The sequence below is a fragment of the Mustela putorius genome, unplaced genomic scaffold (genome assembly GCF_011764305.1).
Source record: "Mustela putorius furo isolate JIRA1106 unplaced genomic scaffold, ASM1176430v1.1 tig00000275_pilon_pilon_pilon, whole genome shotgun sequence".
Lineage (NCBI taxonomy): Eukaryota > Metazoa > Chordata > Mammalia > Carnivora > Mustelidae > Mustela > Mustela putorius.
In genome coordinates, this window is record NW_025421341.1 from 18163215 (window position 1) to 18186637 (window position 23423).

General features: G+C 35.2%; 1 protein-coding gene across 2 annotated transcripts in view; it reads left to right on the forward strand.

The window, feature by feature from the left end:
* Window positions 1-23423, forward strand: part of SPAG16 (sperm associated antigen 16) — a 1017727-nt gene that overhangs the window by 273122 nt on the left and 721182 nt on the right. The window lies entirely within an intron of this gene.

The following is a 23423-nucleotide window of genomic DNA, read 5'->3' on the forward strand; positions in this document are numbered from 1 at the left end:
CAGTTAGTCCATGGAAACAGAAACAACTTTAAGTACTTAAAACAGAGGGGAGAGAGTTTCATGCAAGCCAGTGGTTTTATGGGTGTTAGAAATACTAAGAAGCCAAATGAGATAATGAGGCAAATGAAAAAACAGTGACAGACTAGCTGCCACCCCTAGGCTGGAGAAACAAAGTGTGTAGGTGGCATTCCTGAGTTCAGAGGTTCTTGTAAACTTGGAAGGAGCCTGTACCTGAGCAATGAAAGCCAGCACTAAAGCCATGCAAGAGATACAATAACTTCTAGAGAACTCATATTAGAGAGGCTGGGGAGGAAATATCCTGGTTGCTCCCTGTCACCCTCCAGTCTCCAGTTAGCAAGCATTTTTCCTTGACTGAAAGCAGGTGACAGTTAGCTGATAGGGGACTCTGGGTATAGTTGTTTTCATATCAGCTCCCTGAAACCTTATGCAAAGCAGCAGAGGGGTAAGGAACGGGTCTGAAAGCAAACTTTCCTTGGACTGGTATACTACTCCATTAGGAGGCATAAGTACAAATTGTACTCAGTCCACAGCTGAGTTGTATATTTATAACAGGCACTGAATTATGCAACCAATCATGATTGTCTCCTTGTGTTGGTTTCTAAAGAACATAGTCAATTTCTTCGCCTCTTTTTTGGCATCCTGCACAAGAATCTTCTGGAATATATTTTGAGTTCCACTCTTACTCCCAGATTTATTCCCTAAATAGTGTTAGTCACTTGGCTAGATGCCGTAGCACCATTCGGATTGGTAACACTGATAGTCCTTCATGGCAGGAGCTCTGAGAAATTGACTACTGTGATTTGTGCTGCTGTTATCTGACCTATCTGTCCATTGCCCTTATAGATAAAGCTATTGCAAGGTGCAGGTCTGCAACTGTTATATACTGAGTTTGCCTTAGAAGTCAGGGTTTCTGACTTCAAAACCTAAGCTCTTTCAAATGTGCTAATATTTAACAGTCCTTTTTAATTTTCCTCCAATCCTTAGCTTATGTGTTACTTTCTCTGAGAAAGTTATTGCATTACCTCTGTCATAGTACTTAGAATACTCTAATAGTACATTCACCTTTCTCTTCATCTTAGACAGGTGTACTATTTGTTATATCTTTATTTTTAGCACCTATCATAGTGTATGACACATATGACGTGTTCAGCAGACACACTTTGAATAAATGAATGACTAAGGAAATGTATTAGTAAATAAAACAAGTATCTTGGTTAGATCAATCCAGTTTCATTATGGATGAGGTGAGCAACATATTTAACACCTTTTAAGGAAGGATTTTTTAAAAATAGATACTACCAACATTCAAAGTGACTCAAACCATTTAGAAAAATGTAAGCTCACTAACGAAAAAAAAAAAAAGAATTCAATTAAGGCTAGTTATGAGATGTAAACTTTACAAAACAACCATGTCAAGAATTAGAAGATAAAAATTATAAGTAAAAAACAAATTGTGCTGTCTTGAAGGTCATAATGATATGCAAAATAAATTAATTGCTGTGCAATTTCCTATGATCAAGCATTATATTTCCTTAACCAATTTCCTGAATCTGGCACATACCTTTTCTTCAGGGAAATTGTACACTGCTTTGAATAATGACCATATAGGTGCATATTGTGACTCTTCATAGGGTTCAATATAAAGACAGTAAAGAGACTGAACTCCTTCAGTGCATAAAAATTGCAAAAGACCATCTGTATTTTTAGGTGCCCAGAAGAGTCATAAAGACATAGAATTTGCTTTATGCCTTACAAGACTCCTGGGAGGAGTCAGGACCCCCATTTAGGTCAGGATGTTGTTTGTAAAACTGGAAATATTTGTATCCTGGAAGACATCCAGGATTTTCCTGACCTCATACAAAAAACCTGGAAACCTAGTTGCTGAGAAAACTTCATCTTAACAATTAAACCATAATTGAATATTCATAAATTTATGTAAACTTGGCTGTGATAACACTGAGAAGTGTAATATCAGACTAGTGTTAAAACAGCATAGTCTTGCAGTCTTGTTCACTGGCTATTTAGCAAGTCAGTGCATTGACAGTTTGGAGGAGGCAGTGCTGAGACCTATATTCTTTCTCTTTGAATAGAACTGTGTAGACAAGGTACTAAACTTAAAAAAAAGCTGTTAAATTTCAATGATGACATTTCTGGATTGGAGGATAAGGGAAATGGAGTTTAGTGACTTGGAGGAAAGAATTGTGTCACTGATGCTGAGAAGCTTTCATACTGTTCTGTGGTGTGATGGCTTGAGATCAACCTACATATGGGCTATGTGATTTTTGAGGTTTAAGGTGTTTATACTATGGGTAAATTTATTACACTGACTGTTGCATTGACCTACTGTTTTTGCTTGCATGTCTGTTTGAGATCTCAGGACTGTTTCATTATTTAGTTCATTGGTCAATTTCTTCATTTCTTCATTCCTTCTTATTCTTTTAACTGTCATTTACTGATTTCCTTTTATTTTTAGTCACTAAAAATAAAGTGACATGATGTTCCAAGAGTTCATGGTGTAATAAAGGAGGAAGACAGCTGAAATGATGCGCACTGAAACTACTAGAACAATAGGCAAAACTTTGAGAAAAGAGGAAACAATTTATTTTGCATATGGAATTTGATAAGTCAACAAGATAGACTTCATTAGAGATTATTCCATTTGAGCAGAATCTTACATGATGAATATTATCACTCCAGTTATTGAAGAATAAAGCCCTAGTAGGCAAGAAGGCATTATTACTCTATTGTTTAGAATAATGATTGGTACCTATTTCCCAGTTCAGGTCCTTAGGAACTAACTTTGGGAATAATGAGTCATGTAGGCTAATTTTAATTTATTGTCCCTCTTGGCTCCATTGCAACCATTTCCGCAACCATGTGAAGAACTTCTACCAAGCATGATCTTCTGTCACTTGCAATCCCTTGACTCGTGTGGATTTCTCTTATATTCTATCTTGTATCATAATTAGTACTGAACTAATTCTAAATGTTATTCTAATTCTAAATATAATTTTAAGTGTTATTCTAAATTATAAGTTCCTGTGTTACCTTTTCCTCCCACAGACAGCACCTGGTACATGGCAGGCTTCTGAGTAAGATAGTCTGGGTGTAACTTCATAGGCAGTACAGAGGATAGGAATTGGAATACAGAGATCAATATAATGAGTTGTGTGACCCTGTGTATGGCATTTTGATCTAAAAGGAAAAAAAAAATGAGTCCCCAAATAATACTAAGTATATTATGGAATCATAGTTGTCAAAGCACATAGATAAACATAACAATAATTCTATAGCAAGATTTTCTAAATTTAAATTTGTGAACATTTTTGGGTTTAACTATTGAACTGAACAAACAAACTGTACTTCCTTAGAAAATACAGAGCTTACAATGGCATTTAAGGGTCTACGAAGTTTTTAATGCCTCTTTATTTACATTTTTTAGTTAAAAAATTCAAAATTAGTTCAGTGATATAAACTATGATATTGAATTATTTTGTAAGTAAATTAATCTGTTTGACCTTGCAACATTGTAGTGGGAAAGGAAGAAAATACAGATGTGTGTTTTGGCTTCTAGGTAATTGTTACTAGAACAGAAAATAGCTATGCTTCTTTGGGTACATGTATCTTCTGTGAAGAATCTCATAAATTCTATTCAAGTAGTTTATGGGAATATTTTAGATTTCCTATGTATCAATCATGTCAGTATGAAAACATTTTATATTGATTATTTAATTCTTGTTTCTTACTGCACTTGCTCAAAAACACTGTTATACAATAATGTTGATAGTTACCACTATAAACTCCCAGATTTTAATGGAAATGATTTTAAAGTTTTGTTGTTTATAGTAATTTCTTTTAATTATGGTAAACAATTTTTTATCATATTTGTCATTTTTGCCTATTTCTATTTTTATAAAGTTAATATGAAGACTGCATCTAGTTAACATGAGTGTTATTATTTTCGTGGGTAGTTAATTATTTGTTTGGATTGACTTTTACCCCTGTTTTATTTGTTCTGTTGGAAACATTTTCTTTTTCTTAGTTTTTGTTTTTGTTTTTGGTAACACTTGGAGATCAGGGATTTAGCAAGAATATATCTAACATTATAATTTTTCTAATTTTTAATGCCTCTATTGCTAATCATTTCAACTTCAAGACTCCATTCTTTCTAAGCAAGTAGAATTTTCTTTGTTTTTTAATTATTACCTCTCCTGCAACTCTTCTTTTGTTTTGTTTTGTTTCCTGAAATCCAGCGATTCACAGGTTAATTTTTCTGAGTTTAACCCTTGAGTCTTGCATTTTTTCCTTTATGATAATCCATCTCTTTTAGTATCTTTGATTTATGCCTTCAGATATTTCTTGCACTTACTATTTCAGATCAGTAATATGATTCTCAATTGTGACCATGATTCAATTCATTTGCTGAAACTTTTTGCTTCTAATTTTTATTTTAGTTCCAGAAACACTCTTTTGTGTGGCACTTCTGTCTATTTAAAAGAAACTCGGAATATGGTTTTCCATATGAACAATGGCAACAACAAAAGTTATATTTGTCTTCTGCTCACTCCATATACTCAGACCAACTCTAGTTGGTTGGGATGAAATGTCAATAATAAAATTTTTAAAATTTTAGTAAATTTTATTTTATTTTTTAATTTTAGTTGAGATTTAAAGGAAAATTTATGTCTTAAAGCTTGGGGAGAAGGAGCACCTGGGTTAAGTGTCTGACTCTTGATTTTGGCTCAGGTCATGATCTGAGGGTCATGAGATTGAGCTCCATGTCAGGCTCTGCCATGGGCATGGAACCTGCTTAAAATTCTCTCTCCCCCTCTCACCTCATTCTCTTGAAACCAAACCAAACCAAACCAAAAAAAAAAAAAAAAAAAAAACACACAAGAAATTGGGAGGGAGGTAAGAATTTATTAAACAGGACATTAAAAAGAGCTGACTATAAAATAGAAGGTTGGTAAATTTGATTATGTTGGAATTAGTAACTTTTAATCTGAAAGAAACACCTTAAAGAAATCAAAAGATCAATTTTAGATTGAGAGAAAGCATTTTTTAAAAGATTTTATTTATTTATTTGACAGAGAGAGTGGTCACAAAAAGCTCATTTATATCAAGTGATTAAGAAGACGTGAGTCCTCAATCTCTTCTACATTGTTTCTTTAAACATAAATTGGTTCAGATGCTTTGGAAAACAGTTTGATACTGGCAGAAAGGCAGGCAGAGAGAGAGGAAGAAGCAGGCTCCTTGCTGAGCAGAGAGCCTGATGTGGGGCTGGATCCCAGGACCCTGAGATCCATGACCTGAGCCGAAGGCAGAGGATTAACCCACTGAGCCACCCAGATACCCCAAGAGAAGGCATTTTTTTTTACATACAACCAAGTATTAAATATTATATATATAAAAATAAATCCTATAAATCAATAAAAACACAAATGATTCAGCAGAAAAGTGGGCATAAATCATGATAACTTTTTATGGAAGAGGTAATATATCTTAGCAATAAACATATGAAGAGATTTTTAGACAGTAGTGATCAGAAGTTACATATCATATTATAATGAGTTCTATTTTATATCTATTTTACTGGGAAAAAAATAAAAAGCTCATTTATATCAAGTGATTAAGAAGACGTGAGTCCTCAGGATCTCTTCTACATTGTTTCTTTAAACATAAATTGGTTCATATGCTTTGGAAAACAGTTTGATATTGTGTGTAGTGTTCCTTACCTTACGATGAAGTAATTTGGGTTAGATATCCAAGGGAAAATCTTTTCTGTATACACTGGAGACAGGTAAAAGGATGTTCAGAGCAGTTGTCTTCATAAAAGCAAATATATGGAAGCAAATCAAATGCATCCATAGCAGGAGGGAGGCTGAATATAGTGGAATAGACTCTTCTAAAGTAATAAATAAACTAAAATAGTCTGATGGGTAATATCATGTGTCAGTTTGAATGGGCTAAATAATGCCCAGACAGCTGGTAAAATATTATTTCCAGATTTTTCATGAATGTGTTTCTGAAACTGATCGGCATTTGAATTGATAGATCAAGTAAAGAAGATCGCCTTCATCTCTGCAGGTGGGCACCATCCAGCCCACCGAAGGCCTAACTACAACAAAAATGTGGAGGAAGGGCAAATTTGATCTCTCTGCTTGAGGTGAGACATGAATATTCTGTCCTCCTACATTAATGCTTCTGGTTCTTGGACCTTTCGAATTGCAGAGGGATTTACACCATTGTCCCTCTTTTCCCACCATTATCAGACCTTTCAACTGGGACTGGGACTTACACCAATGGCTCCCCTAATTCTCAGGCTTTCCTACCAGGCTTTCCTACCAGGCTTTCCTACACTGGCTTGTCAGATTCCCGGTTTTCAGACAATAGACTGTGGGACTCCACAGCCTCTATAATCACATGAGCCAATTCCCAAAATAAATCTCCTTTTATTTATATCTATGTATGTTCTATTGGTTCTGGGGAACCCTGACTAATTAAAATGGTATACAACAGTATGCACAAATCATTGTTGTAACAACCTGATTGTTAAATACAATATAATTTAAATTAAAATAAATTTTTATTAAGAAATGTAGAAGACCACTACTAAGCCTAAAAATCTTTTCATGTGTTTATTGCTAAATGAAAAGGAAAGAAAGGGAATGGCAAACACAGGCTTTAAAAAAGTTATTTTCTTGGAAACAGGAAGAGAGAGAATGGGATGATGGAAGACCACATAAATAGATAAGAATAATTGTCGAGAGCCTACTTTTTGCATTGTGTATGATGGTTTCTCAGTTGCTAATTATAGTACTCAAAGAGATGAATGAATAAATAAAAACAGAGGGCCATGCATGGGTCAGTTATGAAAGTGTCCCTCTTCAAGGCATATAGTTCATCAAATTTTGTATACCATGGTGTGGAAAAAAAGCTGCTATTTCTTTACTCCAGAGTGTTATTTTTCTAGAGACCATTCTTTCTGCTTTGTTTTGAGCCTTTGTTGGGCGTGTGCTGCTACTTTGGTCCATTTGTTTAGGACTCAGGTTCAGCTGCTGGTGTGCCTTATTGGCAATGATCCCTAGAGTAGTGAATGGTGCTTTGGCTCTGGTCCTTTGATTCTTTGTTTTAGCAATGGGCAAACTGAGAGTCCTTCATTGAAGCCTCAGAAGAAAAGCATCTCTTCTCACCAGCCCCCTTGTAGTCTCCTAGCCTCTGTCAGGTAGTGAACCTTGCAGCTCCTCTTTAAGCTCTGTAAACCAGCCAGACAAGACATATTAATGAGACATAATGGCACCCCTCCCAACTCTGAGGATCTCTATAGACAAAGAACTTGCCAGGACCTGCTTCAGCTGAATCCAGTCAGCCTGAAAGGTACAAGTCATGACCCAAGTATCTTTATCAAAACCAAAAGATAGCTGAAGCCTCAGTTGCCTCCTCTAATTTATCCCTACCTTTGGCCACAACAAATTCTTGGCTCACATGGATATGTGTTATACTTAAGGGAGAAGAGGAGCTAGGAGATATAGCAGTTGCTACTTGCCCAGAAAGATCTGTTCTCTGAAAAGATTCCTTTAGTTTGGCCAGTTTTCATTTTTGTAAGATTACCAGGTCAGAATTATAGAAATTTTCTCTTTTACCTATTTATCTATCCATTCACTTGTTCATTAATCATTTTTATTCTCCTTCATTTGCCGGACCTGAATATTTTTCCATTCAGATTTTGTAAAATTAAGGACAGAAAAAGCTCCAGGAATAGCAGGCAGTTTTAACATTTACAGCTGGCAGAGCAGGTCTGAGAATAGTCTAACTTTGTGAATGACTACAAAGGGTGTTAATTAAGTAGCAGGTGTTTTATCACCTATGTCTATTTGAAAAAAAAATGCAGCACAGATGTAGAAAGCTTAAGTACATCTATAGTTTGTATAACAAAACTCTATATTCATTGGGTTCCATCTGTCACACTAACCTCAAACTACACTTAGTGCCAATTAACACCTTGATTAAGCTATAGACCACCTGCAGCTTCAGCACTGTCATGAATTTACTAACTTTTACATAAACTCACTGTAACACCTAGATTAAAACAGCATAGAGAAAAGGGGGAAAATTCACACTTCAGCTGTGGTATGTTCATAAACGCATACACACATTTACTAAGTCATGCACATTAGTTGTTTCATCTCTGTTTCTCTTCATTCTAGCAGACATGGGATATTGGTTGAAGACCTTTATGCCTCATCTAAGCCCACAAACTATAGGCAGAAAAAAAAAAAAAGTACACCCTCTTCCTCAATTCAAATTTGAAAAAACCCAGGGAAGTATTCCTGATTTGCTTAGCTCAGGTCACATGCTATTCTAAATGGGATGGGGGTAGTCTGGTTGACCCAGTGTAGAATAGTTGTCTAATCCTGTGGCCAGAATAACAGAAGCCCACCATAACTTTGTGGGAAGAGGAGGTGACCAAAATATTTTGGGGTTCAGAAAAATAACATAAATGAACAATATATGATAATTGATGCATGCATGTTAGATGTACAACGTAAATTCTCAGTCTTCATTTTTCTTGACAAAATTTGCATTGTCACTTATACGCTGTGAAATAGATTTTCTTTTCCTACTAAGAAAAAACAGTGACCGCCCATTAGAGAAAATTAAGATATCAGTAAAATATTTTTAAGCAGAAAAGTGACATGTTGAATAGTGAGTTTCATTACACCTTACCTAGTAGCAGCTTGCAGAATTGATTGGAGAGAGGAAAGCTGGAAAAATAAGATCATTTGGATGAAATGTTATAATAGGAGAATAGTTAAGAGTAGAAGGATAGGTCTATGATTCTAGAGAAAGGTTCACAATCAGTGGGGAGGTAGATGATGACTATCCTATTCATTTTGCCTCAGTGGTTGTAATAGTTATAAATGGATTTTTCTTGATTCAGCACAAAAAGTCATGCTCCTTTAGGATAAGAAATATGAAGGAGAATGCTGGAAAATGGAAAAGAGAAGAATAGCAAAATAAACTAGAGTAAAAAAATATTTGATTTTGTAGTGCTCATTTTATTAAGAAGCTCACTGCAGAATTAGTCATTCAGGATGAGAAGAGAGAGTCATTCACTTATTCAGGACTCAACATCAGAGAGCGTTCTTATTAATAGGGCCCAGAGACTGTCTTGACCCTAAATATTATCATTCCATGCTCATCCTTCTATAAAGAGGAAAAAAAAAAAAAGAAGTTCCTAAGTTTTATTATATTCTAGTTTCTGGGGAGAGACTCAGCTTTTAGTTTAATATATTTCATGTCTAGTAAAAGTTGATTTTAAAAAATCTTTTATTTACCTTGAAATCATGTTTGGATAAATGTAAAAGACCAATAAATAGCCCCTGAAATGTAAAGGAATAAAGCATTTTGTAACAGGGATTTGACCAGATGCAGTTTGTGGAGTTAATTAAATAATCTCTGTAAGTCTGTTGTTTTAGCATCTGATGTTGGAACTTGGGAGTTTTCAGGGCAGGCAGTTGAGAAGGAAAGATGGATGTAAACTGAGGGAGAACAAAGACAAGATGGAACACATGGGCGGGAGCTAGAACCCATGAGGATAGGCAGAACATGTGTCAGTTTCATTGCCTCCAGCCTTAATGATGTGGATGTCCTGTGAGAGAATCTGGCACCCTTTATCTCAGAGCTAACCATATACCTGACACAGAAATTGAAGAAGGATCCAAGGGAAGTTGGGGCAGCTGTGTGGTTGGCTACCTATGACAAATTGATGAGCAGGTAGATTGACGACATTGTGTATGATAACATACAGGTATGATACATGCAGGTATGACCTGCAAAAGTCCCTAGTGACCCTGTCCTTAAAATCGGAGCGTAAGAATTGATATGACTGGAGCTTTTCTTCTGTCCTCAAAATCTTAGAAGAAAAAAATACCTCTTGTGGTCCATCCTAATGAGAAGTATATAGAGAAGAGAACTATAGGAAACAGTTCAACTTGCACCAGTTGACACATTATAAAGACCCTAGAGTTTATGGTTTTCAACTAAAAATCTTTACATATTTTAAAACCATACTTAATCTACAAATAAAGTTGGTTTGCCTAATATGAATATATGACAGAACTTTCCTGCCTTTTAACTGAACATAGGCTTATTCTTTCCCCAGAACAGTGTACAAATCCCATTAAAAAAAAAATTCTTGTTTAGTTGATTCATACTACCCTTTGATATCCTGTAACATAAAAAGCGAGATATATATTTTGTTAACTACGATTAACAGAATGTGTGTTAGGCAATAGTTGAATGGGAAGAAAGAATATTTGTTTCATACACATACTCACATGTACAGACAGCCTTCATTCATATTAAAATAAGGAAGAAAAACTTAGCAATTATGGCTTTGTAGTTATAATTTCTGAGTCGATCATGTGGTTCTAGCAGATATTTCCATTCTCCTCTCACTACCTATTCCATTTTCTCAGCTGTCCCCTATAAGGTCACTACCTCAGGTGAGGCCATTACAAGTTCTTCAAGAAAGGCAAGACGAGCTTTACCAGGCTCGAGGAGAAGGGATGCCTCTGCTGGCAAAGCACGCTGGGCAGAATTTGAATTCAGCGTTTCCATTCCATCCAAGTTTGCTATATGACCTATCTTAATTTTCAGGGTCCTGTTCCTTTCCATTGAACGCCCTAACTTTAACAAAAATGGTCCTGTCACTTTGGGAATTCAGTCTGCTTTGTAATTAGGCATTGTGATTAGACTTTGGATTTCGTTTCAAATCAATCAAACTTGAGGTTGCAGGGGATAGGTATTTCTTTTAGGGCAGGCCTAGATGTTCAGGTCCCTTATATTAACTTCATCTAGAAATTTAAAGCTCTGAAACCATTTTCCTTTGATACTTACCAAATACTGTATCAGTTAGATGCAAAATGACTGTAGGGTTGCATGCGTGTGAGCACGCGCGTATGCGCGCACACACACACACACAAACACACACACACAATTTGTTGCAAGGATTTGACCATATGCAATTATGGAAGCTGGCTACAATGCTACAACAGTCTCTGTAAGCCCATTGATTTTGCACTTGATACTGGACCTGGAGTTCTGCAGGGTAGGCCATCAGGAAGGAAGAAGAAGGTTGTAAAGTAAGGGAGAACAAAGACAAAGCCCACAAGTGTGAACTGGATTTCACCAGTGTCAGTTCTCACTCCCTCAACCTTAATGATAGGGGTGTTCTACGGCAGAAACTGATGCTTCCTTCTTGAAGATGAGCACCTACCTGTCCCCAGAATGTGAGAAACTGAAGAGATATCCAGGAAAAGGTAGAGAGGTCATAGGTTCAGCTGCTGCTCCATGCCAATCAGTTGGGCCAGCAGATGAGTGACATGTGTGAGCTATGGAGGTACCCCTTGACTCTGTCCCAACTTTTTGCCAAGAATAAGAAACTTTTGGCTGCTGCTTCCCTCTTCCCTCTGAATCACACCCAAAAATGTTTATTATGGCTCACACTATTATGAAACATACAGGAAAGGGGATTATAGGAAATGTAGTTTTGCCTAGGCAAGTCCACCCATTACTAAGCCACAAGGTATCCGTAGGCTGTTTATACAGTTTGTGTACTGTGTGTATACAATTGATAAATATTTTGAAGTTTAGTTCTGAAAATTAACCTAATTTTGATCAAGGTCAATTTCTTATAAGTTCAAACATCTAGAAATACCTGTAAATCTGGGGACAATTGCTCTTTATTGGCCCTTTGAAATATTAAACACTATGACTTTAATCATTTTTCCTCATTGCTCTGAAATTTTGAACTCACACTGAGTTCCCCACCTCCTCCATTTCTTACTACCTCCTTCCTCTACACAGATAGTAGCTAATTTTGAAGATATAATTCAATTTAGATAATTTATGGGAATATTTAAATTTTTTATTCTAGTTTACACAGATTGATAACTCTTCCTGATTTTAAGGCTTAAACAAAGCCTTGGCATTGTATGTATGAGTTGCCATTTATTGAAAAAAACCTACCTTTCAGGAAAAAATGGGTTTAGTGGCAAATCCTAAGAAGATTTATCCATCTCTCAAAATTGTACCAAGAAGTTCAGTAACTTTGTACTTCAAAATATAGCCAATCCTTCAAATTGGCTAGCAGTGGATTATTTTTTCTTTCTTTGGAAGTATAAATAATCACTGCTTCTGATTAATTTCTGTCATATGAATCATATTCTTTGCTTTTTATTAATTTCCTTGATAGAGTCTATGAATAAAATATAAATTTAAATGTAGTTACTACTTCCCTTCTACCTGATAATTGGGGATGTATTTGCACTATTAAAAAAACAGTTAAGTGTGATGTAAGAGAAACTTATATTTTCTGATATTCATTTTAATAGAGTTTCTTGATGGTAATTTAAAACCATTTGAGAAAAGTAAAATTTATCATTTCACAAATATAAAAACTGGTATACTCCTGATTTGATAATTGTACATTTGTAGTTTAAATTAGAGAGTCTGCTGCATTTTCCATTCATATCTGTGACAGTCAATATTAAATCAACAATGAGTAATATAAACCTCCAAAATTGCTTTAATCCATATATTCACTATTCAAACATCAGTGGCCTGAACCTTAAATTACTGAGAACACAACCGAACTCAGTATGTCAGTATAAAGGGCTCTAAATATCTAAATAACGTATTTCAAAACCCACTGAATAATTCTCAAGAGAATCACTCATGTAACCTGAAAATATAATGGACACTTAAGCATCTGTTTTTCTAACATTCTCGAATTCAAAGTCACAATATTAAGATCGAAGAAGCTTTAAAAAGAGGAACCCTCTTACAACTTCAAGTGGCATCATAATATTTATTTTATTTGATGAGGGGGGAAAGGGAATAATGTGAAATCATTGAAAATAGTTTAAGAACTTTAACAGCTATGGAGAACTTAGTTTAAAAGGAAAATAAACATGGACACGAGGATTGAAGGGGAGGAGCATAATAGAATAAAATAGTAGAATAAATAAAGTCATAGTGATGACTTTGAGTCATTGTAAAGTACACAGTGAATGTTGAATTCTGAGTTAAAAAGCCCTGGTAATTTAGTATACAGTTTAAGAGGTTTGTTTTTGTTTTTAATCTTAACAAAGTTAAGAACAAAGTGCATTTAAAGGGATAAACGAGTACTTAAAATATTATTTCCCTGAGAATTTATCTTGATATTGCTACACAAATGAGTAAGTAGAACTATCTTTTATTGAATCATTAAAGAATTGCAATAAAGGTTAATACATAATCTTTATAATCCTAATCCCGTATAGTTGACCTTAAAATATTGCTATTTAAATCACTAGTATTGAAGGTTTAATAGAGCCAACCAGGCAGCCACAATATGAAGGGTAAGATCTTAGAGAGGAAAGAAGTACATTCAGGGGAACTTTATATTCATGGCACCTTTTCTCCCAGGACAATTGAAAACCAAATATTAAACCTTCAACTAAACCTGATAGTCTCCCTAGATAAGTGTACAGGGCTATGAAGAGAACCAAAACAGGGGGCCAAGAGCTGTTAGAAAAGGGAATCATAGAGTAGCAAGCTTAACATTTTATATGTTATTCTTCCCCAAGGATTTTTTTGACTCCTGAAATGGTCAAGTGTTAGGTAGACACTCAGTAAAAATGGGAGAAAGAAGCTACTGAGGCCAAGACTTAATCTTAAAGGGTAAACAGAACTTTTTTCAGTCTCATAGCACTGAAGAAACAAAAATAACAGATAAATTCTTGAAAAATAAGAGGACCTTTTTAAAATGCTATTGGCTTTTTAGTTTATAAGGGCCGTTACCTCAAAAATAGGGCAAAGAGGCAATTGTCAGTGTTGTGAATATCTAGATGACTGACTCGTGCTCTACTTGTCTCCCAGAAGAAATCAAATACAAAACATCCAATTGAAAAATTATCAGTTATGCTAGGAAATAAGACTAAATGACCCCAAACCAAGAAACAATTAAATATTAGAAGAGATTCAAATGATGCAGATAATGAAGTTATCAGACTTTAAAATGACAATTTCTAATTTGTTAAATGTGGGAAAAGGTGCATAATTCTACCACAGCACTAGAGCTTTAAAACATCAACTTGAAATCCTGTAACTGAAAAACAACTGAAATTAAAAATTCAATAGATGGGCTTGATAGCACATTAGACAAAGCAAAATGAGAGCTCAGAGAACGGGAACATAGATAGTTATTCAGATTAAATATATTCAGATTAAATCACAGAGTAAAAATGATGGAAGATACCCTCCAACACAATAAAAGAGTGTAAGAAATCTATGTTGAAGATCTAACATATTTGATATTGGATTCCTAAGAAGAGAAGAAATAAAAAATGTGGCAAAAACAAGATTTGAAGATAACCCACCCCCCAAATAGCCTCAAACTGACAAAACACGTTTAACATAAGAATATATAGTAAGTTCAATAATGATCTATAACAAACTATAAAGGTTATATGTAGCATACAATATGAATATAATAATATATAATGTATATTATATGCATACATATATACATGTATGTGTGTACATACATGTGTATATATATAAAATGTATATTATTGTGCATATATGTATATGTAGTTGTCACCATAATAAAACACATTTTATTGGTATCATCTATAACTATTTAAAATACATAGTTGTTGAGGGGGTGAGATTCAGATCTGAGTTCATAATCCAATTCCCTAACTTCCTGGATATATTATCTTAGTTTATTTAAACACTCTAATCTTGAACATTTTAGTATTTTTAACGATATTGTACATGATATACAATATATAAAATATGTATTATATTATCTCAGAACTTGGTTGGCACACAGAAAACAAACAAAATGATGGCAGAAATAATTATTATTATTTAAAGCCATTTGGGGTGAATATCAAAGGCAAGAAGAAAAATGAAATGATTTATCCTGAAGGCTTGGTCCCTAACTCTAGATTATGTAGTTATCTAAAAGCAATCAAACAAAAAGCCACTTTAACTTCTCAGACTGAATTATCTTTACTCCAAGTACTCTACAACTTTAGTTAGTAACGTTGAATGGGGATTTGCTCCATACCTGGTTACAAATGACATAGTAGGGATGGTATGATATGCTATTGGAGGTTAGGACAGTGATCACCTTTTAAGGTCTAGAGGGGCATCTGTCTCAAAGGCAATATTCTGTTTTTCAATCCTTGGGCTTCTCACATGGGTATATTCAAATTTGGAATGAGAGACTTTCCTCAAAATCTGTACTTGAATCAATTTTTTATTGGCTCCCCTTGGTTGATCAAATCCCATCAGCTGCTTCATAAAAATATCATTTAATTATGAAAAGTTAAATACATCTTATCTTTAATCATATGTAAGAAAAGTAAATATGACTTAATTGAATCCGAGCCAAGTTCTAATTTTATAAGTTGATGTTATGAAATGATGTTTCATTAGTTGATGTTAGCTTCATATTAAAAAATACACAAATAATTATTTGGAGGCTCCTTTAGAATTTCCTTGACATTTATATGAATTATTTGTGGTAATTTTTAAAATTAATGTGGTTATAAGGCAGTAGTTTTTGCCGTGCAGTTCCATCTTTTTAACAGCTAGTAGTTATCTTTCAAGATAAAATATCTTAGATATGGTAAGCCCTAATATGCTATCATAGACTAAAGTGTATATATTTAAGAAAATATACTTCATTCAAAAGCACATCCTGCTATTACTGTATGCAAGTATTGATTGGGCACACATCTTTTTTGTTATCACTCGAATGACTTGTTAGATAAGTTTGCACAGCATTTTTCCTTTACATACATGAAAGGAGCCAGGCTTTGTGGTGTGTGTGTTTTATATGCCATTTCCTATTTGTTCGCCAACCAGACAAGAAACTAGGCCCTCAGATCTGTGACTTCACTCACTAACTGGAGAGCATACACGAATTGTATAGGAACTGGTTTGATTACAGTTCATTTACAACTTAACATATTCCACTTGTAACAAAAATATTCTATTTTTTGAAGAATCTCAACATCTTATATGCCTCAAAATTGAGAGTTTAATTTCAGGAGCTTGTATTTTAAGTGTACATGTTAAAAAGAACTTTGAATAGCTCATGGAGTCTCTGAAATCTCAGAAAGTATCTGTTCCATATCAAACAAAATCAGTGGCAGATACTATTTAAAATTAGATTTAAATAAGACTTTTCCCGTGCCTGTCAGGACTTTTTGTTTCTTGATCTTGACATCAATGGAATAGCCATATTCTCCAACTCCTGATCCTTTTATTGGAATTCCCAAGTTCTTGACACAGTGAATTCTTTCAAATCTTCAAGATATTTTAGAGACCTATGTAGTTTCTTTTCAATTTACCAAGCTTGAAAATTCTTTTCCATTTACCAAATAGAGTTTCCTAGGTTTATGTTTTCTGTTCCTTTTTCATGTTTTCCTCATGTTAATAAATCAATTGATTCTCTAATAAGTACAAGTGCACAATTGAATATATCATGTAGCTCACTAAATTTGTAAACATACATACACATAATAACACTGTAAAATCTTAACAACATTGAGGTTTTTTTTTTAAAGGTGTAACTCCATAGTCATTTTTCAGAGATTTGATTATCAATTTAACCACTTGAGTTGTGGCCTTGATAAGTTACTTAATTTCTCTCTCCTTCAGTTCCCTTGTCTATAAAATGGAAATGTAATATCCACTCTACAGGATATTAAATGAGGCAATATATTTAAAATCTTAGCATTGTGCTTGACAGATAATAAGTGCTCACTGAACATTTACTATATTGTTATTTGACAGTGATAGTGAATATTTGACTATGTAGATGATAGCTTTTAAGAATATTTTTAATAAATATAAGATTACAGAAATCTGAAGTGAGGTACAAAGGTTGCTTTTTTTTTTTTTTTTTTTTTTTGAGAGCATGGGAGTTGAGGGAGGGCAGAGGGAGAGAGTATCTTCAGCAGACTCCTGCCCAAAGTGGAGCCCAGCACTCAGGGGGCTCCATTTCATGACCCCGAGATCATGATCTGAGCTGAATCCAGGAGTTGGACGCTTAACTGACTGAGTCATTCAGGTGCCCCACAGATTACTCTTTTTATTTTTTTGTCTTTTTATAAGCTTTGGATACTTTTAATAACTTTCCAAGTCCTTTCAGTAGCATGTTCCTACAGAGTTATTAGTTTCAGGGTCTTAAAATCTTTTCCTTGGGGAAATCTTTACAGAAAAGGAAGATAATGATCATAGAAATTTGTGATCCTAAAACTCCTCTTAAAACCCAAGTTCCCCTTTTTAATGATTTACTGTCACTCTAATCTTTATAAAGAGAGAAAAGATATGGACCTGTATTAATCCTACCTTCTCTGTAAATATTTCAGCAGGGAAAGAAACAGGAAGAGTTAGTAGAGGTTTCAGTATTGATAAAGATCAAGAATGAATCTTTTCACCTGGAATTTCTTCTATGATTTTTTTTAGAGAAGAAAAATATGTTGTACCATGTGAATTACCACTCAAAAGTAGAAGAATCAATGAAACAAGATGGGATTGGGAGGGAGACAAACCATAAGTGACTCTTAATCTCACAACAAACTGAGGGTTGCCGGGGGGAGGGGGTTTGGGAGAAGGGGGTGGGATTATGGACATTGGGGAGGGTATGTGATTTGGTGAGTGCTGTGAAGTGTGTAAACCTGGTGATTCACAGACCTGTACCCCTGGGGATAAAAATATATGTTTATAAAAAATAAAAAATTAAAAAAAAAAAAGTCATTCACAGTTGCTTTCTCCTTTGTCTTTCATGACTTTACAGAGTGGGAAGCGGAAATTATTTTGATTTTCTAGGGTTCCTTATATCTAGGGTTACTCATTCAACACAATTCTGGCCATGAAACAGAGTTTCTTTGCTTATTAAAAAGACCACAGTTCACCAGGAGGAAAAAAAATATCCTTTGCACTTTCTCCTTTCCCTGAATTAGAATCTTACCAGACCACTTCTCCAGTCTTATCTTTTCCTCTCTCTGACCCACAGACTACCACTTTCACTTGCTGGAGCTGGTATCAGTTTTCTAGTTTCTTCTTCATGATGCAGTCCCCCTTCCTCCCCAACTCCTCCAAACTAGATCAGGCTGCTTCTCATGTGAATTCCTGTGTAGCCCTCGTCATACTTACATGTATGTGATGAAATATTTGGCTGAAAGCCACAAACAGTGGGAACATCTGTCTTATTTATTTCTGAGCCATAATAAGCCAGCATTTAATGACCCAGGCATCATACGGCAGGCATGGTTGCAGCCACAGAATATGTTCTAACTTAAGCTGTGTTCATTGCAATATCCTATTCCACAGGTGGAGCAACCGAGGGAGTAGTGAGTAAAGAGCTGAGCTGGATGAAATGCAGCTAGTTTGCTCTGGAGCCTCTGTGCTTAACTACTATTTTCTATTCCTACTCTAGAAACGTGAAGAGTGAGAGGGAGTTGGGGTAATTTTTTTTTTAAAGATTTTATTTATTTATTTGACAGAGAGATTACAAGTAGGCAGAGAGGCAGACAGAGAGAGAGGAGGAAGCAGGCTCCCTGCTGAGCAGAGAGCCCGATGCAGGACTCGACCCCAGGACCCTGAGATCATGACCTGAGCCGAAGGCACCGGGAGTTGGGGTATTTTTTATGAAAAACAGCACTAAGTGTTACTCTTGTATAATTAGAGCTTGTTTTAAATGATGTTTAAAACATTTTCTGTACTATTTTTATGCATTCTTTAATACAGTATCTCTAAATATTTATTGATTTTACAAATTTTTTTTCACTACATCTCTTATGTTTGAAAACAACTGTTCTCAGGCTTGTGAGAAATACCACAGAACCCATTAGAAAGCCGGTATTCTCCTCCCGACCTCCCAGATATTCTGATTTAGTAGCATAAAGATTGGAACCCAGTAAGCTTGATTAAAAGCAAAAAGCAAGTGACTGATTGACTAACATTGAGGTAAGATATACTGCATTAAAGCTATCATAAAGGTAAAACATTTTGTATTAGTAAATAAAACTTTTGTGATTATAAAGCTAGGATATTCTTATTATCAAAGTTTTAAATTATAGAACCATCTTTGAAATACCCCAGAAGCCAGATATATTTATTTTTAGATTCCCCATGAATGATTCAACTAAATACTATGAGTATTGAAAATGAAAGTGGACTAATCAAGGTTCCTGGGAAGTAATTTTTTTGATTCACTAAGCAACCCGCTAAACTTTTAAAACATAGTTAAGCACAATAAACATACCATTTCAAAACAGGATTTTTTTCTATTCCAATGACAGTATATTAGAGTTAGTTTTTTATCCATTGTCTATTGCACTTATTTTATTGATGTGCTCTTGCTTCTATAACTCTATGAATATGCAAAACTAATCAAAATAATTGTTACTTGCTATTTATTTATGAATGTACACATGTATATGGGTGTGTTTGTATATTTATTTACATGTGTGTGTATGGATTTAAGTGGTCCTGCTTCATGATGATGCTAGGTGTGTAGGCAGTGTGTCAACTATGCCTTTGTTTGAAAGTTTATTCTAAAAGCAAGGACACTGGGACGCCTGGGTGGCTCAGTTGGTTAAGCAGCTGCCTTCGGCTCAGGTCATGATCCCAGCGTCCTGGGATCGAGTCCCACATCGGGCTCCTTGCTCGGCAGGGAGCCTGCTTCTCCCTCTGCCTCTGCCTGCCATTCCGTCTGCCTGTGCTCACTCTCTCCCTCTCTCTCTCTCTGATAAATAAATAAAATCTTTAAAAAAAATAAGTAAAAGCAAGGACATGTTAATGACAATATAATTATTTTTCCCTGAAGAATAATGCTAATTAATTAAAATCTTTAAAATATTCTAGTTTGTGGGAAATAGTGTGTTATTTATGTTTCAGTTGTCAGTGAATAAAATATAGAAAAGAATTTCTGAATTAACCTACATTGTAATTACCCAGGAAAACTTGATTTCCTTATGGGGATATGTACCATCCATCCTCCTCCTTCTTACAGATGGTGCTTTTTTTCTTTAAACATAATGGTTATGGTTATAATGTATTACTCTGGGTTTTTTCTAGGATTTATAATTCATACTTTATTATATATTATATAATCTGTGCTAGGTTCAGTGGTACACAAATCAGGTACTGTCTTCACTCATCAACCTTCCACAATTGGTGGGGATAGTTTTGAAGATATCAATTCCAACAGTAACAAGTCCTTTTCATAAGGAGCTTGTAAGTTAGTTTGGTAAAGTATGTACAAATTATTTAATAAATGAATAAATGTAAGAAATATTACAAATTAGCATCAAGTAATTGTAACAGATTATGAGCTGCTGAATGCTAGGGAGAGTTTGGAAATGAAGAATAAAATAACAGAATTGAATATTCCAATATGTTGTACCACCAGTAGTATAGATGAGTTCAAGAATGAATGACAAGATGATTCTGGGAAGATGACAGAATAGGAAGCCCATGAATTTGTCTCCACATGTATGCAATTGCACTGGCAGAAACTAATGTAACTATTTTGACAGCCAGAGTCAATTGGAGGCATGCAGCTTTCAGGGAAAGGCTCAGAAGATAAATTGCACTTAATTGTGGTCAATTCCAACTCTTAGACTAGCAGCAGCTACCCATCCAAAAATTCCATAAATTCTATTTGTGGCATGCAAACCGTTTCAGTTTTTTATTGCCATCCCAACAGATTACTTCAATCTTCATAGCTTAGAACAATAAAATTTATGTTCTTACATTTCTGGAAGTCTGAAGTCTAAAATCAGTAGGCTAATAAATCAAGTTGTTGGCAGGGCAGATTCCTTCTGGAGGCTCTAAGGGAGAATCTCTTTCCTTGCTTTATAGTTTTTAGAGGTTTTCCTCATTCCTTGAGTCATAGCACCTCATTATATTGCTTTTTCTTTTTCTACTTCTGTTGTCATATTTTCCATTAATGACACTTCAGCATCCTCTTCAGTCTTTTGTGATTATACTGAGCTCATCCAGGAACTCCAGGATTATCTCATCTCAAGATTTTTTTTTTTTTTAAGATTTTTTTAATTTATCTGACACAGAGAGAGAGTGCACAGACACAAGGAGGAAGAGCAGCAGAGGAAGACAGAGAAGTAGATACCCCGCTGAGCAGGGAGCCCAACACAGGGTGGCTCAATCCCAGGACCCTGGGATTATGACCACATGGAAGGGTCCATATAGGTATATACAGACACTTTTGAGTAGGTTCTCCAAGTCTCTCCCTTTAAAAATTTTTTTTTTTATTTTTTCAGTGTTCCAAGATTCATTGTTTATGTCCCACACCCAGTGCTCCATGCAATATGTGCCCTCCTTAATACCCAACACCAAGCTCACCCACCCCCCATCCCACTCCCCTCTAAAACCCTCGGTTTGTTTCTCAGAGTCCACTGTCTCTCAAGGTTCATCTCCTCCTCCAACCCCCCCCCCCACTTTTCCTTTCCTTCTCCTAATGTCCTCCGTGCTATTCCTTATGTTTCACAAGTAGGTAAAACCATATGGTAATTGACTTTCTCTGCTTGACTTATTTTACTCAGCATAATCACCTATGGTCCTACCCATGTTGATATAAAAATTGGGTATTCATTCTTTCTGATGGCTGCATAATATTCCATTGTATATATGGACCCTATCTTCTTTATCCATTCATCTCCTGAAGGGCATCTTGGCTCTTTCCACAGTTTGACAATTATGGATATTGCTGCTATGAACATTGGGGTACATGTGCTTCTTTTTTCACTACATCTGTATCTTTGGGGTAAATAGCCAATAGTGCAATTACAGGGTCATAGGGTAGCTCTATTTTTAATTTTTTTGAGGAATCTCCATTCTGTTTTCCAAAATGGCTGCACTAACTTGCATTCCCACCAACAGTGTAAGAGGATTCCCCTTCTCTGCATCGTCTCCAACACATGGTGTTGACTGCCTTGTTAATCTTTGCCATTCTAACTGGTGTAAGGTGGTATCTCAATGTGGTTTTGAATTTCCCTGATGGCTAATGATGAACAATTTTTCATGTGTCGGCTGGCCATTTGTATGTCTTCTTTGGAGAACTATCTGTTCATGTCTTCTGCCCATTTTTTGATTTGATTATCGCTTTTTCAAGTTTTGAGTTTGAGGAGCTCTTTATAGATCTTGGATATCAGCTCTTTGTCTATAGTGTCATTTGTGAATATCTTCTCCCATTCTATGGGTTGCCTCTTTGTTTTGTTGACTCTTTCCTTTGCTGTGCAGAAACTTTTGATCTTGATGAAGTCCCAAAAGTTCATTTTCACTTTTGTTTCCTTTGCCTTTGGAGATGTGTCATGAAAGAAGTTACTGTTGATGTTGAAGAGGTTACTGCCTATGTTCTCCTCTAGGATTTTGATGGATCCCTGTCTCACATTGAGGTCTTTCATCCATTTTGAGTTGATCTTTGTGTATGGTGTAAGAGAATGGTCAAGTTTAATTCTCCTATACATAGCTGTCCAATTTTCCCAACACCACTTATTGAAGGGACTGTCTTTTCCACTGGATATTTTTTCCTGCTTTGTTGAAGATTATTTGATCATATTGTCAAGGGTCCATATCTGGGCTCTCTGTTCCACTGGTCTATGCATCTGTTTTGTGCCAGTACCGTGCTATCTTGGTGATCACAGCTTTGTCAATAAAGCTTGAAATCAAGCAACATGATGTACTCAGCTTTGCTTTTCTTTTTCAGCATCTCCTTAACAATTCAGGGTTTCTTCTGTTTCCATAAAAATTTTAGGATTTTGTTTGTTCCAGCACTTTGAAAAATGCTGGCAGTATTTTGATCAGGATGGCATCAAAAGTACAAATTTCTCTGGGCAGTATAGACATTTTAACAATGTTTATTCTTCTGATCCATGAACATGGAATGTTTTTCCATCTTTTTGTGTTTTCTTCAATTTCTTTCCTGAGTGTTCTGTAGTTCTTTGAGCACAGATTCTTTACCTCTTTAGTTAGGTTTATTTCAAGGTAACTTGTGATTCTTGGTGCTATGGTAAATGGAAGAGATTCTCTAATTTCCCTTTCCATATTTTTATTGTTAGTGTATAAGAAAGCAACTTATTTCTGTGTATTGATTTTGTATCCTGCCACATTACTGAATTTCTGTATGAGTTCCAGTAATTTTGGGGTGGAGACTTTTGGGTTTTCCATATAATGTATCATGTCATCTGTGAAGAGAGAGTTTGACTTCTTCTTTGCCAATTTGAATACCTTTTACTTCTTTTTGTTGTCTGATTGTTGTTGCTAGGACTTCTAGTGCTATATTGAACAACAGTGGTGAGAGTAAGCAT